Source organism: Bos taurus, chromosome 5, assembly GCF_002263795.3.
Source record: "Bos taurus isolate L1 Dominette 01449 registration number 42190680 breed Hereford chromosome 5, ARS-UCD2.0, whole genome shotgun sequence".
NCBI lineage: Eukaryota > Metazoa > Chordata > Mammalia > Artiodactyla > Bovidae > Bos > Bos taurus.
Genome location: NC_037332.1, coordinates 113,411,772 through 113,416,968, shown reverse-complemented (window position 1 = coordinate 113,416,968; position 5,197 = coordinate 113,411,772).

The window sequence follows — 5,197 nt, the reverse complement described above, 5'->3', positions numbered from 1 at the left end:
GTCCCCGCCCACCAAAGGCCTGCCCCACCCCGCCCTCGGCCCCGCCCACCAAAGGACAGTCCGGCCCGGCCCGGCCCCGCCCACCAGCGGCCGTTTCCCTCCGCCCTCGGCCACGCCCACCAATGGTCGGCCCCGCCCCCGCTCCCACGTGCAGAACTTCCGGCGGGCTGGCTGGATTCCTGCCGAGACCTGATCCCCGATCGTGCTTGCAATGGGAAGCCCCCACGTGCCCACAGTGGGGCTGAGCGCTCAGCTGTGAGCAGAGCGGCTGGGGGAGCCCGCGGGCTCTGGCCAAACGACCTCCAAAATCTTGGGCTGCACCCGGGGCCGTGTCGCAGGTAACAGATCTGGACAGATGGGACCAGACCCTTGCGCAATCCCCGTGGCCATCCTTACACCCGCGCGGGAGCAGGAGCTGGAGAAGGCCCAGGAAGCTGCCCCAGCGATCGGGGCACCCCCTGGGTCCTCATGGACCCCCACTGGAGGGCTAACTGCCTCCATTGTGTTCTCACGGTGTCCTGGGGTCTTCAAGGTGTCTGGCACGAGCCAGCCTTGATATTGGTTGTACCAGTGAACCAATGAATGTGTAAATTGGGAACATGGAGGAACCCCCAGGTGAGGGAGGATTATAGACAATGACATTGAGCTTGGAGAGGATCAAGAACTCCAAATCATGAAGGGGATATTTGGGGTACCAAATCCTATAATAAAGGTGCAAAAGTGCATCCTTTGAGCCTCTTGAAAGTGACAGGTCTAGGACAAATAAGGGGAAATACTTCCTCTTTGTTTAGCACCATTTGCTAGTTGGAAAGCCTAGGGCCCTGAGGTGTCATGGCCCAGCAGAGCCCCTAACTGGAGCCCAGAATCTAGGTGGCTGAGGGCTAAAGTGAGAGCTGTACAGTGAATTCTTCCTGGGATGTGGGTGCGTGTCAAGGGCAGGAGATCAGAGACCCAGGCTCTGAAGACAGGGCTGGTGGGGGATGAGCTGGCAGGGTGTCAGTGCAGGGAAGGGTGTTGGTGGCTGGACAGTGCATGAAGGTGAGGATGGGGCCGAGCGTGGAGCTAAGGAGGTTGGACCTTACTAAGTGGTGAGGGTCAGCTGGGAGCTGGGGTTGACAAGACCATCTCTCAGTGGGTACATGCATGGTGGTGTCCATGAGTTCCAGAAATGCTGTGGCCTCCTGGACAAGTTAAGCAGGGGTCACAGACCCTGAGGTATAGAAGCCACAGGGAGGGACATGGCCCCTGTGAAGAGGCTCCTTCCTCCACTGCCCTGGGTGCCACCTCTTTGTCATGGATGATGCCACATTTATACCTGGCACCAGGCTCCAGCCTGGCCTCTGAGCGGGGACTTCTCTAGCTAGCACATTGACCTCAAATTCTCTTAGTCCACGGGGCTCAGTGGGTAAAGAATTGGCCCACAATACAGAGGACACAGGCAGACGCAAGTTCGATCCCTGGGTCGGGAAGATCCCCTGGAGGAAGGCATGGCAACCCACTCCAGTATTCTTGCCTGGAGAATCCCATTGACAGAGGATCATGGTGGACTGCAGAACATAGGATCCCGAAGAGTCAGATGTGACTGAAGTGACTGAGCATCCATGCACCTCTCTGCACTCCTCAGTCCAGTCGGCCCTTCCTGCACAGACCTTATCTGCTGCCTCAACTCTGTCCGTCAGGCTCCCCTCAGTCACCCCACCACATCCGCTTCCTCATCCTCACATTCACATCTAGACCGGGATCCACGGCACCCTTTCACTGCCTGCCTCTGACCCCTCCCATTCCAGTGACCCCCTGGGCTGGGTGCCCATCACCCCAAGAAGACAAGGACTCCCTTCGGCTAGGCCCCCTGCTCCAACTCACACGTCCTGCCGCCACCAGCTCCCCCTGCTGCATGGCCGCAGCTCTGACCTTTGGCATCACTGCCTGCTGGAGGGAGGTGGATCTCCCGCCTAACACTAGAGACTGTCTCTGCGGCCGGTCTTCCCTTCTTCTTTTTAACGTTTACTTATTTGACTGTGCTGGGTCTTAATTGTGGCATGCAGGATCTTTTTTTTTGTTTTTTTGACTGTGCTGGGTCTTCGTTGCTGGGCATGGGCTTGCTGTAGTTGCGAAGAGTGAGGACCGCTCTCTAGTTGTGATGTGGAGGCTTCTCACTGCATTGCTTCTCTTATTGGGGAGCACAGGCTCCAACTTCATGGGCTTTAGTAGCTGCAGAACGTGGGCTCAGTAGTTGCAGTTCCTGGGGACCAGAGCACAGGTTCACCAGTTGTGGCACACAGGCTCAGTTGTTGCCCAGAGACACGTGGGATCTTCCCGGACCAGGGATCGAACTGGTGTCCCCTGCATTGCAGGGCGGATTCTTAACCACTGGACCATTGCGTTGTGGCTTGCAGACTTGCGGGGAGCGAGCTCCGCCCCTGGCAAAGGTCATGAGGAAGGAGGCTTGGCATACGCAAAGGCGGGATCAAGCCTCAGGAGTCTCCCTGGAAATTCTCGAGCAATCTACCCCCAAAACCAGAGTCTGCCTACTTTCTGCTTTGTGCTTTCACCTACACCTCTGACTTTACGGGGGGCTGTCCCCCACTACCTCTCTCTGAAAAAAGAGTTAGCTTAGAGCTCCAGTTAATAATTCCTGGGTGTGACAGTGTTTCAACCTACAAACTCCTTTGGAAATCCTCTAGCCTGCCTGAATAGGTTTTTCCAGCCACATGTGATTGCTCAGAGCCTCCCAACTGTGAGAGGCATGAGATGTTCTAAACTGTCTAAACACAGATTCCTTTGAGCAGTTAAAAGATTGATTAGAAATTGTATTGGTGAAGGATTTTCACTTTTTGGGCCAATGTTTGCTGCTAAGCTTCCATATCCCTTACCTGCTGTGTCCCTGGCAGTGTATTGATTAATATAATTGGTGTAAATAGTAGCTTTAATGTTTGTAACCTGGGACCCTTGAGTTAATTCTTTTTCTTGTTATAGCCCACCACACCTTTGCTCTGTAGGAATGCAACTTTATCTAATGCTTTTCGAGGGTGGCGCTTGATTTATCACCTTTAGAGAAAAATAAGTTTTCTGAAGAAAGGGTCTTAAAATGTTAACAGGCCTCCGGGCCAGAAGATGATGCAAATCACCTAAGCTTTTGCATATGATAAGTTTGCAGGAAGAAAGCCTGGCTTGCTGCATGACTCTACCCCTTCCCCCATTCTCCTCTATGCATAACTTAAGGTATAAAAACTACTTTGGAAAATAAACTGCGGGCCTTGTTCACCGAAACTTGGTCTCACCGTGTCGTTCTTTCTCTTACCTTCTGGATGAATTATTCAGCCTCTTTTCTCCACTGAATTTCCTCACTGAGCTATCCTCATTCTATTACTCTTTATATCCTTAATTAACGTTTAGTTAAGCAATTGTTTCCTGATCTTCGCCTACGCCGTCCCCGCTTCGAATTCCCTGGATCCACCGGGGCTGGACCCCGGCACAGACTCTTAGTTGCGGCACGTGGGATCTAATTCCCTGACCAGGGATTGAACTCAGGCCCCTTGAGTTCCTTGGGAGTCCAGAGTCTTAGCCACTGGACCACCAGGGAAGTCGCCTGTCTCCCTGCCTTTTGGGGCACACATCCAGCTTCAGGAACCCCAGGCTGTGGGTTCTCTGTTTGTGCCCACATTTTCTCACTGCTGTGCCTTTGTTTACCCCATTTCTTTGGTCCAGAATACACTTCCCTTTTGCCTTGCCATTGAAACCCTACCCTTCTTTCAAAGCATGGTTCGAAAGTCACCTGCTCCAGGAAGCCCTCTTCAGCCCTTGCAGGTGAGACGCGTACCTCCTCATCTCTTGTTTTTGCTGCCGGTACACCACCTCTCACCCCCTTATGGTGTTGTATTCAACTGGGTCCACTCCCTAGATGTCAGCTTCTAAAATTAGGAAAAGGTCTTACTCAACTCTGTTTGCCCCTTTAGCATCTACCAGAGCCCCTGCACACACTAGAACCTCAATCAACTTCTGCCAATTGAATTGGCTGAGAATTACAAAGAACATTTCCTCCCAGCCTGTCCCTCTAGACTCACAAAAGCAACAGCCCAGAGTTGGGGAGTCAGGGAGTAATTCTTAAGGTCTTGCGTCCTTACTCCCTTGGTTACATTCCTCAGGTTAGAATGCTGTCCACATCCAGAGAGGTAGGAATGTATTAATAAGTGAGAGGCAGAAATGTTCCCAGGAGTTCCTAGTCCATCAGCAAGGGGAAATTTCCCTTGGTTAAGTTTATGAAATAAAGGCAATCTCTGACACTAAATGTAGTGTGGTATCCTGGATCGGATCCTGCAACAGGAAGGGACATTCTTGGAAAAACTGGAAAAATCTAAAATCTAGGGTTTAGTTCATAGTAACATCCTAATGTTAATTTCTGCCTTTGTATCATGGTTATTGGAGGTGTTTACGTCATAGGGAGCTAGGTGAAGGACATAGAAGAAATTCTGTACTATCTCTACAGCTTTTTCTGTGAATTAAAATTATACCCAAACTTAAGAGTTCCACTAAAAAACCAAAAACCTGACAAGAACCCTTGATTTATAATTTAGATATGATTAAATACATGAGGGAATAGCAAGTATGTTGCACTGTGAAATGTTGTCAGCCGTTATTAACAAGCCTGTTTTGCTCTGTTCCAGCTTGTTTTAACTTAAAAAAAATTTTTTCCTTGTATCCTATTTACCGAATTTAAAGCTTTAAGCGTTTTTTTTTTTTTTGGCGGGGGGTGGGGGTGGGTGGGGGTTGTGGGTGTGGGGAGTTGCATCTCAAGGCATACGGAATCTTAGTTCCCTGACCAGGGATCAAACCCGTGCCCCCTAAAGTGGAAGCATGGCGTCTTAACCACTGGACCACTAGGGAATCCCCTAAAGCTTTACACTTCTAAAGATGATTTTAGCTATGTCCTATACGATTTGACATTGTGCATTTTATGTCTCATTAAGTTATGCATATTTAAGTTGTTTGAAGCGATAAGGCACTCCTGTTCAAAGAAGGACACGCAAGAAGGTATGCAGCGGGGCATCGTGTTTTTACCCCATCCTTGGCCAACCCACTCTTACCACTCAATTCAGGAAACTTCTGTTAATTTCTTAGTAGTCCTCAGTTTTTTGTTTTTTAATGTACATGTGGACAAATCTTTCCCACTTTTCCCATGATGTTGCTAGATTTCCGC